A 13341-nucleotide genomic window follows, 5' to 3' on the forward strand; every position below is an offset into this window, starting at 1 on the left:
GTTCAGGCAAGGAATACACAAACATGGGGCATCTTGTAGTGCTAGAAGGTAAGAATATTACCAACAAAACAAAGCAGAACCCCACGATGATAGGAAATGTCAAGAGACACAAGAGCTAACTTAAAGAGTTCCCATTGGTTAAAGCTAAAACAATTTAAGCAACAAAATAAATAAGCAGTAATGGATTATAACCCAAAGTATAAAGTAAATACCCATGAGTCCATACTTATATAAATGAGTGATTCTATAAATAAATAGGACACTAAAGACAAGACTTCTGTTCAGAATTCCCGATAATTTATGTAAATAACTCTATTTTCAAGGGCAAGAGCATAATTCTCCATTTCTTCCTGAAATGTGGGCTCCATATAGTAATTCCCTTCCCAAGAGTACAATGTAAAAACAAGGCAAAACAAGTGACTTTGCAGGGGAGAAATCTGACAGACATTACCTCAGCCCGGTGACTGAGGTTAACAACAGCAGTAATATGGCAGGTTAATAGCATGTACTCTTAATAGTGTGTGTTAAAAATGGCACTTGTCCCATTGGCCCTCCTTCCAAAAACCCTACTCTAGCTGCGAGAAAAACATCAAACATCAACTGAAGGACAGTCTGTAAACTTGACTCAAACAATGTCACTCACCAAAAATAAGGGATGTCTGAGAAACTGCCACAGTCAGGAGGAGCTTGACAGAAGACAGCTAAATGTAATGTGATAACCTGGATGGAATCCTGGGCCAGATAAAAGTGGTTAGGTAAAAAGCAGGGAAACCTTAATAAAGTATGGACATCTAGCATGAATAAGCTATCAATACTGATTTATTGATTATGACAATGTGCCATAGTGACATAAGTATTAGTGGCAGGGAATCTGGGAATGGAGTGTATGGGAACTCTCTGTACGATCTTCACAAATTTTTTGTAAATCTAAAAGTATTCTATAACAAGAAATTTATTTAAAAATGTTAGCGATATGGAGGATCTGAAAAAAAAAAGTCAAAATGAACTTCAAGAAAGGAAAACTACAACGTTAAAGTCAGGGCCTGGATAGGCATTGCCTCAGATGCAAAATTGAAGGGGATGCCACATCAAGATAAGCATGTTTTAACACAAAGATTTTTTTTTAAATCATGAGTAACGCAAAAAGTATCTGTGATGAATCTAATAAAAAAAATTTAAGAAATAAAGAATTCAAAAATGTGGTGCCATGACATACTGGAGACTGAGGCAAAAGAGAAAAATGTGAGCCCCATATACATGCTTATGTGTGTCTTTAGTGTTTTTTCCCAGAACATTAGACTAATTGAAAAAAAAAATATTGGAAAACTGAAAGCCTGTACAGTAAAACTCACAACATTATTTTAAGTTTAAATATTTGGGAAGTATATCCGTATCTATTGATCCAGTTTATATCCATCAGACAAGTTACTTTCATTTATTTCAAGTAAGAGCCAAAATCAAAAATGAGATAAGCACAAAACTAGATTTGGAAAATATTACTGATGAGTCTACTTTGACTAAATCCAGGAAAATAAAACTATAATATTCTGTTTGGGGCATGAATAAAAGTCTAAAGGTAAGTGATGTACATTTTAGTCAAACCTACTTTTTCATCGTTCAGTATTTTTCCTATACTGGTGCGGGAGAGGAAGGTCAGCAGCAGACTCACATATGCACAGCCACTTGAGTAACAGAAAAGGAACAAGCAAATTTCACTTGGCAAAGGATGGTACTTTCAATAAATGATATGAGACAATGGAAAAATCAAAGAAAAAAAAACCCTGACTCCTTTCTCAGACTGTGTATAAAATTAGTTCACAATGGATCCCAGACCTAAATGTGAACGTGAAAATAATACATATTCTCTGTATTACCTTTACTTTAGGTAATGCAAATATATCTTTGAGAGGATACTAAAAAACACGAATGGAAAAGAAAAAAAAGAATTGGACCTTAGTAAAAATTTAGTATTTTAATTTAGTAAAAACTCTGTTAAGAGAGTGAAATGGTAAGGTACAGTTTGAAAAAAATATTCACTACAGATATCTAATCAAGAACTTATATCCAGAATATATAAATCATTTCTACAAACCAATAAAAAAACTCAATTGAAAAATAGGAAAGATACTGAATAAGCACTTTGTAAAAGAGGATATCCAAATAACCAAAAAAAAAAAAAACAAACCAAAACACATAAAAAAACACAACAAAACAAAACAACAACAAAAAAACATAGAGAATGTTGTTCAAAAGTATTACTTATAATAGAAATACAAACAATTATCATAATGAGATGTCACTGCACGTGTGTTTGGAACTGTTACTTACCCTTGGGGATAACTTAAATGAGAACCAAGAACAAAAACCAAAACTAAATGCATTTGTTTTCATATCTCATAAAGAAATGTTGCTTTTTTATTTAATGAAAGAGAAAGATATGTGTAACTAAAAACCAAGTAGTCTGGCAGCTAGCATAAATTTTGAGTTTTGTTAACAGGAATTAGAAAATACTAAATAATTAATGAGATAATATAACTGATTAAATTTGCATCAATATTTTATCACATGATTAACAAAATATTTCTTAGCTACCTTATAACACACACAGATTCCCAAAGAAATTACAAAAAAAGGTTGCCTTCCTGTGTTAACCTATGGGCTGTGAAAAATTTGTTATTTCCAAAATGATTCCAGTTATATTTGAAAGAGTTAGCATCACCAATATGTGAATTAATGTTTAGGAATGAATACTGAGAACATGTAAGGATTAGTTATATTCAAATACATGCAAAGGGATGTTTTTAGCATTTACCACTTTTTTTTCCCCTGAGCTGCGTTTTATTTATTTATTTATTTATTTTTAATTATGAAATTTATTGTCAAATTGGTTTCCATACAACACTCAGTGCTCATCCCAACAGGTGCCTTCCTTGATACCCATCACCCACTCACCTCTCCCTCCCACCCCCCATAAACCCTCAGTTTGTTCTCAGTTTTCAGGAGTCTCTTATGTTTTGGCTCCCTCCCTCTCTAACCATTTTTTTCCTTCCCCTCCCCCACGGTCTTCTGTTAAGTTTCTCAGGATCCACATAGGAGTGAAAACATATGGAATCTGTCCTTCTCTGTATGACTTATTTCACTTAGCATAACACTCTCCAGTTCCATCCATGTTGCTACAAAAGCATTTACCACTTCTTACCATCATCTTGTTTTGCTCCAAAGCTAGGCATTGTTTGACATTTCTATCAAGGAATGAAAAAGGCAGAGCTGCTAACTGAAAATTATCATGACCTCTGTCACTCCCACTCTACCATAAATCTGAATTCAGACATACCCTACATGTTCCAAAACCGTGTATTTTTAACATTTATTCATTTCGGAGAGACGGACCGCGAGTGGGAGAATGGCAGAGAGAGAGGGAAACACAGACTCCCAAATAGGCTCCAGGCTCCGAGCTGTCATCACAGAGCCCAATGCAGGGCTCGAACCCAGGAACCTTGAGATCATGACCTGAGCCGAAGTCAAATGCCTAACCGACTGAGCCCCACCCCCCCAGGTGCCCCTCCAAAACCCTGTGTTTAAAGCCAGGCTTCACACTTTGCAGAAATATATGTGACAGTAAAGAATAGGTTTAAAAAAGTATTTCCTTATTTTGGCATTCTTTAGATTTTAAAACACCAGGGCAGTGTCCATTGGTAGGACTTGCGAGAGTTAGATGAAGGATATACATTATCTGCTGTAAAACGTGAGAAGAATTATTTTGAGCAGGGTTGCTTTTCAGACAATTTTAAGATCAACTTTAGGAACAAGTACATGTGGAAGTTCAAAAGCTACAGTTGAAAAAAAAATGTGCATAGTCAAGCAAAACAGGTTGAAAGACATAGAATTTTATAAATTTATGTCTTGGAAATGCTATCAAATTAAGAAGGAATGGTGGGGCTATTTCACTTCTGAGTTGTCTTAGGTTGTGGAAAATTAGAAGTTAAGGTAAAGGAGAAAATATTTTCCATTTGTAAGTTCAAAAATTGATTCCGACTAATATATGCAAATTACTGAAATAATAAGCATCTAAATGTTGCCACTGTTCATAGTAAATGAGATCAATGTTTTGTCAGCTTTGTAAATGACTTATAATAAAGGCAACAGAAAATGCAATTTGAGTAACTTGCACTACATTTTTCTGAGGGCATTTTAATTACAAAGAGAGTCTCAGTTTTTCATTGTTGAAGACAGGTTTAGTACCAGCTTCAATAAGGGGGAAAAAATGGTATTTGTAGGAGGTTTAAGGGCCATGTTTTAAAGTGGCCATTTTTGAGCCAATTCAACTGAATATATTTTCACTAAACACTTCTTTTCTAAAAGGGCATATTTTGAATTAGAAAATGAAACTTACCAGGCTTTTCTTCCTGTGGTTTATTCTCTAGCTGATAATTTTGCTTACTTGAATAGCTATCGCTCAGGAACATAAAGTAGTATCAATTTGCCTCCAGGAACACAGCCTTGACCTCTTGACCCCAGATGATTCTCTTAAACTTCATCTTGTGATAGTAGGAATAAATTGTTTTTATTTTTATATGACTTTCACCCTGGACAAAATCTATTAGGTTGTCAGAAGAGTGCAGGTGTTCCTACGACCTTATCACTCAAAAGTACTAAAGTTACAAAATACTTCTTCCTGGATCCTGAAAAGAAAGTGTGGTCTCCTCCTCCTCCTCCTCCTCCTCCTCCTTCTTTCTTCTCCTTCTCCCTCTTCCTCTTCTTTTTTTTTTTTTTGGAGTACAACCTCCAGGAAATAAGATGTGTTGCCAGACATAATCCAAGCTAAACAGATTTTTCAGGATTTCACTCCTTCCTTCTGCTGGTTTGATAAAGGTCAGAAACAACTTAGTACTCCTTGTAGACCTAATATTTAACTCGTCATCTAAACAGGAAGTCACCTCTCCAAATCGCAATGATTTTGTGGACCTGTGAGAACCTACGCATTCCGGCAGCAATAGTCTCATTCCCTCCGATCTAAATTACACAGACATGTTTTGGAACGACACCACCCATTTCAGGATTTCAACCTAAGCCTTTCCCAGCTTAGGAAATACAATCAATAACATCGTAACAACTGTGTAGGGTGACAAATGATACCCAGCCTTACTGTAGTGACCAACTCATAATGTATATAAATGCTGAATCACTATGCTGTATGTCTACAACTAATACAATAGGGTATGCCAATTAGTTTTCAATTAAAAAAAGTAAAAACAGAAGCCTAAACCTTGATATTCCCACTCTGCCCTGTCTCTGTCCCCATCCTCCATTCCACACGGTCCCCTTAGCAACACCGAGCTCCACAGCCTTTGCCATTACAGCGCTTCTTTGTCCATTTATCACTTGAGTATGTGTTGTGTCCAAGTCTTTCCTCAATAGCGGAGAGATCACTCCACTTTGGCAAAAGTTCTCTCCCCTTTTGGAGGTTATGTATTCTGTCATGAGGGGGGCATAGAGGGATTTAAAAAAAAGAGTCAAAAATTAAATTATATAGTATATTAGAAAGCCACACGTACTATGGAAATGAAACAGGACAGGGAATGTTGGCAAGATGGAATGCAATTTTAAATACAGTGGTCAGGGTAGGCCTAGTTGAAAAAAGACTTTTAAGTAGACTCTACATGGGGTGAGGTCAATATCCCTACAGATAACTGGGAGAAGAACATACCAAGGAGAAGTAACAGCTAGTATAGAGGTCTGAGGCAAAAGTAAAGCTAACAGGCTCTAGGAAGATAAAGAGGGTCCTTAAGCCCGGAGACAATAAACGAGAAGAGGCTAGAGATGAAGCTAGAGAAGTGAGTCAGATAGGACAAAGGGCACTGGAGCCTTTGTAAGGAATGTGGCTTTTACTCTGATACAACAGAAACCGATAATACTGACATGACCCATCTTACGTTTCCCAGTGACTATCTTGAAAGTAGGATACTGAAGCAGGGACGAGCAAGAGGCTGTTGCAGTGACCTGGGGAAAGACCAACGGGGGCTCAGACCAGTGAGAGAACTGTTGTAGAAGAGGTGACAAATAGTTAGAACATAAGATATTGTGAAGTAAGAGCTACTGGGATTTCCTAACAAAACGGTCGTGGGATGAGTGAGATGGAAAGGAAGGAAGGAAGATTCCAGAGTTTTCAAGCTGATAAATCATCGATTCTGCTCATCGACCGTTACTATCAGTGCATGGAAACAAAGGGAGAGAAAACAGGGAAAGGGAGACAGACACATAGAGAGACGGAGTAAAACAGAAAGGAAGAGAAAAATTCAACGAAAAAACTTAATATTAAATGATAAATGTTGATTACTGTGCCATGCATGGAAAGGAAAGAAGTGAATTCGAATATGCATTCTTCCATTTATTAGGCAAATTATTTAGCCTCCTGACCTCCCATTTATATGTCTCTAAAAGTAAGTATCATCTATTTATTAGAATACTGAAATTTAGAAAGATAACATAAACTACCTTTTTCTTTCTTTCTTTTTTTTTTTTTTCTTAACAGTTCTGTGTTACTAAACAAATAAAATAAACTGAGGTTATTTAAAGACCAGCTCAGGAATTATCAGACATATTTTTTTTTGCTGTCATTAAATCTCTATCTACTATATAAGGTTTATAGTCCTTATATTTTCTCTCCCATAGAAAGTTACCACAAATTCATCAAAAATGATTATTTCAATATGAAGCAATTGTGTATCAATATGTTCCTATTGAGAACTGAGGCTCTGTTATGATTTTTCCTAAGTGAAAACCAAAGGACACAAACAAACAGGAAAAGAGAAATTAAAACCAATACTAAGATTATTTCATAAATTGACAACCTTACTAATTAAATTCAAATCTACATCACAAAAAAAATGACCTGAGCATTACTAGATATCAAAATGGAAGAAACATATCTCTTCAACATACTTATCTCAGAGATTTTTTTTTTAATTTTTTTTTAACATTTATTTATTTTTGAGACAGAGAGAGAGCATGAACAGGGGAGGGTCAGAGAAAGAGGGAGACACAGAATCTGAAACAAGCTCTAGGCTCTGAGCCGTCAGCACAGAGCCCGACATGGGGCTCAAACCCACGGACCGCGAGATCATGACCTGAGCCGAAGTCGGCTGCTTAACCAACTGAGCCACCCAGGCGCCCCTCAGAAATTTTTTTAAAGTCTGTTCTTTAAATCTTTCCAACCCTCTCAAGGTACATTCAATAAAGGCTTATTTTCCCCAGAAAGATTTCATGTAATATTTTATACCATATCGTAAATGGATATCTAGAATCACAACCACAGGATAACACAACTTGCCTTTCAGTATGTTCTCAAGTTGTAAACCTAAACATATATATAAAAAGCCTTGGCATTCAGAAAACTAGTAAGCTACTATTAAATGAATGTAGATACGTGTCAGTACTCCCACATAATTTCATCTACCAAATAACAATTCAAATTGTTTCATACTCAGTGGCAGTTTGGAAATAAATAAAAGAGGGATCAATGGGGAATGGAAGGGGTACCTGATACTAAAGTTCTCTATGAGGAGAAAAGTTGATGCCAAGAGAGTACTTCGCTCTACACAAAGGACTGGAAAGAAACAAGATGATGAGAATATATGTGGATATTACAAAAAAATCCTCATTTTAAAATATCTTTAGAAGATCATTGGCAAAGCAAAAACAAACAAACAAAGAACCTCACAATGTGCTTATGTAGAGATAAAACTAAGACTGCAAAACTCAAATAAATGATGGAAAAACTGGGACTATGTTACTATAAGCTTCTAAAATTATATGTGCAGTGGTATAATACTATTTGAAAGTAGAGTGTGGTAAGTTAAAGATTCATATTATAAGTCCTAATAACACCACTAAAATGTTTTTTTTCAAAAAGATATACAACTAACTCTGCAGATGAAATCAAATACAAAACAAACAAACAAACAAAAAAACTTGATCTGGCTGACATTGATAAAACACCCCACCATACCACAGCAGAATATATATAATATACATTCTTTTCAGGTTTACATGGAATAGTCCTGGAGATAGGCCACTTGTTGGGCCTTTAAATGTCCTAATAAATTCAAAATGAATTAAAGTAGAAATTACAAATATAGAAAATGCTCAGATATTTGCAAACTGAGTCATACACTTTTAAATAATGCACCGAGTCTAAGTAGTCATGGAAGAAAATTAGTAGATGTATTGGACTGAATGGTAATGAGAACACAAATATCAACATTCGCAGAGTACAATTATAACAGTATCCACAGGCTTCCCTGGTAAATTCTATCAAATGTTTAAGGAAGAAATAATTTTAAAAGTCTCAGAAAATATTGGAGTATAAAAAATAGCTCACAATTCATTTTGGGAGAACAACATTACCCTAAAATCAAAAATATACAAACATATAAGAAAGCAAACTACAGATAAGTGTTTATTCTAGGAATAGATACTAGGAATGGCAAGAAACATTGTATTCCCTAGAATAGGACAGAAAGGAAGTAGACACTAATAATATAAACAAAGTTCTTTGGGGCATCAGGGCAGCTCAGTTGGTTAAGCTTCAGACTCTTGATTTCTGCTCAGGTCATGATCTCACAGGGGTGAGACAGCCCCACATTGGGCTCTGTGCTGAGAGTATGGAGCCTGCCTAGGATTCTCTCTGCCCCCCACTCTCTCTGCCCCTCCCCAGCTCATATGCACACACATGCTCTCACTCTCTCTCAGAATAAATACATATTTTTTAAATACATGAAAAATTAAGAAAAGTTCCTCAATTTGATAAAGGATATCTATGAAAAAAAACTAATGGTGAAAATTGAATGTTTTCCCCTTAAGATCAGGAAAAGGCAAAGGATATTCATTCTCAACACCTTTATTACACATTGCAATGGAAATCCTAAACAGTGCACTAAAGAAATAAAAAGAAATAAAAGGCATGAAGATTGAAAAAAAGTTCTAAAATATCTTCACTCGTAGCTCACATCATCATGTATTTGGAAACCCTAACAAAATCTACAAAAAAGCTACTATGACAAGTAAGTGATTTTTACAAGGGTGTAGGGTACAAGAGCAGCATCCAAACGTTAAATGAATCTCAATATAACAACAACCAGAGGTTGGAAGATAAAATAAAAATCACACTTTATGAAAGTATCCAAAATTTAAAATACATTAGAAAACTTGATAATATTAACATGCTAATTCTCCTTTAATTGACATATGGATTCAGTATAATCCCAGTCAAATTATTAGCAGGTTTTTCTGAGAATGTAACAAGCTAATTTTAAATTTTAAGGAAATGAGGAAGGGATGGGGGAGGGGTTAAAAAGGTGATGGGGATTAAGGAGTGTACTTGTCATGATGAGCACGGGATAATGTGTGTAAGTGTTGAATCACTATACTATCCAGCTGAAACTAATATAACACTGTATGTTAACCAACTGGAATTAAAATAAAAAGCTAAAAAAGGTATTGTTTCTAAAACTAAATTAAGGAAATGTACTGTAAATAACCTAGAAATGGGTATAATGGCATATAAGAAAAAATGGAATACATTTCCATTTCCATGGTAAGTAACCAATGTAAATAATCTAGATATAAAAATCAAGAGTATGTGTTTTTGGTATGAGGGTAGTGAGAAGGATCAATAGAACGGAATAGAAAGTCTGAAAGTTGACCTACATGTGGGTAAAAAGTTGAATTTCAACAAACATTCCAAGGTAAATCAATGGAGAATGAAGAGTCTTTTCGACAAACTATGCTGGAAAAATTAAATATCTGTATGGAGAATAAGGGAACCTTGACACTTCTTAAACCTATACACAAAAAATTTCAGTTGAAATGGATCGCAGTCCCAGAAACATAGAAGAAACATTTGGGTTAGACAATGACTTCTTAGAACAGAAAAAAAGCACAACTATTAAAATACTGAAAAATCCTGCTTCATCAAAATTAAAATCTTGTGGTGTTTAAAAGCCACTACTACAATGAAAAACAAGAATAAAAACAATTCACCGCCTAGAAGATAATTCCCAGTATCCTCGGGACATTTATTTAACAAAGAACTTGTACCCAGAATATATTAAAACCTCTTACAACTCGTTATTAGGAGAAACAGCACAATATAATTTGGTAAAATTTGAATGTACATTTCACAAGAATAGAGATACAAATGACGAATGATGAGTAAGCACATGAAATGATGCTCGATATCATTAGATTAGGAAATTATATGAAATACAAATTAAATAAGATCCTCTTGACTGGTTAGAAATGAAAGAGCTCTTTCCAAATCTTGGTGAAAATGTAGAGGAGCTATTGCTTTCATGCCTTGCTGCTGGAAATGTAAAACAATACAATCACTTTGGAAACGGTTGGCAGCCTTCCCAAGAGTTAAGTGTATACTTCCCATACCATCCAGCCATTCCCCTCCCAAGTATTCAATCAAAAGGATTAAAAACTGCATGTCCACACAAACATTTGTGCAAAACTTTTGACATCAGCTTTACTCATTATAGCCAGAATTGGTAAACAATCTAATGGCCACTGACAGGCGAACTGTGATAATAGCCATTCAATGGAATATAACTCAGCAATAAAAATGAACTAATGGGATACACACAAAATAATCTTTTTTTTCAAATATTAATGGATTCAGCTTTATTTTTATTTATTTAATATGATTTATTGTCAAATTGGCTTCTATACAACACCCAGTGCTCATCCCAACAAGTGCCCTCCTCAATGCTTATCACTCACTTTCCCCTCTCCCCCACCCCCCATCAACTCTCAGTTTGTTCTCAGTGTTTAAGAGTCTCTTATGGTTTGCCTCTTTTGCTCTCTGTAACTTTTTTTCCCCCTTCCCCTCCCCCATGGTCTTCTGTTAAGTTTCTCAGGATCCACATAAGAGTGAAAACATATGGTCTCTGTCTTTCTCTGACTGACTTATTTCACTTAGCATAATACCCTCCAGTTCCATCCACATTGCTGCAAATAGCATGATTTCATGCTTTCTCAAGCCAAGTAGTATTCCATTGTATATATAAACCACATCTTCTTTATCCATTTGTCAGTCGATGGACATTTAGGCCCTTTCCATGATTTGGCTATTGTTGACAGTGCTGCTATAAACATTAGGGTACAATTGCCCCTATGCATCAGCACTCCTGTATCCCTTGGATAAGTTGCTATCAGTGCAATTGCTGGGTCACAGGGTAGTTCTATTTTTAATTTTTTGAGGAACCTCCACACTGTTTTCCAGAGTAGCTGCACCAGTTTGCATTCTCACCAACAGTGCAAGAGGGTTCTGGTTTCTCCACATCCTCTCCAGCATCTATGGCCTCCTGATTTGTTCATTTTAGCCACTCTGACTGGCGTGAGTTGATATCTGAGTGTGGTTTTGATTTGTATTTCCCTGATGAGGAGCGACGTTGAACATCTTTTCATGTGCCTGTTGGCCATCTGGATGTCTTCCTTAGAGAAGTGTCTATTCACGTCTTCTGCCCATTTCTTCACTGGATTATTTATTTTTCGAGTGTGGAGTTTGGTGAGTTCTTTATAGATTTTGGATACCAGCCCTTTTTCCAATATATCATTTACAAATATCTTTTCCCACTCCATCGGTGCCTTTTAGTTTTGTTGACTAAAACTAACCTTTGTAGTGCAGAACCTTTTTATCTTGATGAGGTCCCAATAGTTCACTTTTGCTTTTAATTCCGTTGCCTTTGGAGATGTGACAAGTAAGAAATTGCTGCAGCTGAGGTCAAAGAGCTTGTTGACTGCTTTCTCCTCTAGGGTTTTGATGGTTTCCTGTATCACATTTAGGTCTTTCATCCATTTTGAGTTTATTTTTGTGTACGATGTAAGAAAGTGGTCTAGTTTCATTCTTCTACATGCTGCTGTCCAGTTCTCCCAGCACCATTTGCTAAAGAGACTGCCTTTTTTCCACTGGATACTCTTTCTTGCTTTGTCCAAGATTAATTGGCCACACATTTGTGGGTCCAAATCTAGGTTCTCTATTCCGTTGGTCTATGTGTCTGTTTTTGTGCCAATACCATACTGTCTTGATTACAGCTTTGGAGTAGAGGCTAATGTCTGGGATTGTGATGCTTCCCGCTTTGTTGTTCTTCTTCAAAATTACCTTGGCTATTCGGGGTCTTTTGTGGTTCTGTACAAATTTTGGGATTGCTTGTTCTAGCTTCAAGAAGAATGCTGGTGCAATTTTGATTGGGATTGCATTGAATGTGTAGATAGCTTTGGGTAGTATTGACATTTTAACAATATTTATTCTTCCAATCCATGAGCATGGAATGTTTTTCCATTTCTTTGTGTCTTCCTTAATTTAGTTGATAAGCTTTCTATAGTTTTTAGCATAAAATCATTTACAACTTTGGTTAGGTTTATTCCTAGGTATTTTATGCTTCTTGGTGCAATTGTAAATGGAATCAGTTTCTTTATTTCTCCAAAGGAATCTTAAATCATTATGCTAAGAGAGAAGTCAGGCACCAAAGAATACATGCTGTGGGATTTTATTTATATTAAATTCAAGAACAGGCAAAAACAAGAGAAGACATTTCCTTGTAGCTTAGGTCTTCTGGAAAATTCAGAAAGCAGTCAGTGGTTACCTGGACCTAGAGTTGGAAGGAAGTTTCCTGTAAACGGACATGAAAGAACTTTTGTGGGGTAACAGAAAATTTTAATATCTGGATATGGTGGAAGTTAGAGAAATATACACTGAAAATAGATAAAAGGAAATAAATAAAATATTAAAATTATTTTTATATTTTTTATTATTACATAATTATAAAGTAATCACAATATTAAATAAATAAAAACCTTATACTCTATAGTCAAACTAACCTTTGTTCTGTAAACTGATCACTTTAACCTACTCTGAATTATTTTCTCTATATGGTTAATGAAAATAATATGGTTCCTGACATAGAATATTCAAAAAATATCAGTTGCATTCTACTCAGCAATATTCAAATAAACATGTAGAATAGGTATTTTTAACACCTGAAATATACTCTATTTTTTGTCCACATCTAGGAATTGTATTAGGTACCCCATAAAAGGAAGTTACGCTACCATTATATTTTCTTTGAGAATACTGGACCTTTCTTCAACCCTTAAATTCACTACAAGCTTAATTTTCCATTTTAATTAAAAAACCCAATGGCATGTATCACTGTATTATGCCTTTCCACTGCAAATGCAGAAAGGAAAGCAAGCGATCCACTATGGAAGGTTAACAAAACTCAGGGCACCATCGTTTTTTCATTTAAAACCCAGAGTTTATACATTCCAAGAAAT

The sequence above is a fragment of the Leopardus geoffroyi genome, chromosome A2, assembly GCF_018350155.1.
Source record: "Leopardus geoffroyi isolate Oge1 chromosome A2, O.geoffroyi_Oge1_pat1.0, whole genome shotgun sequence".
NCBI lineage: Eukaryota > Metazoa > Chordata > Mammalia > Carnivora > Felidae > Leopardus > Leopardus geoffroyi.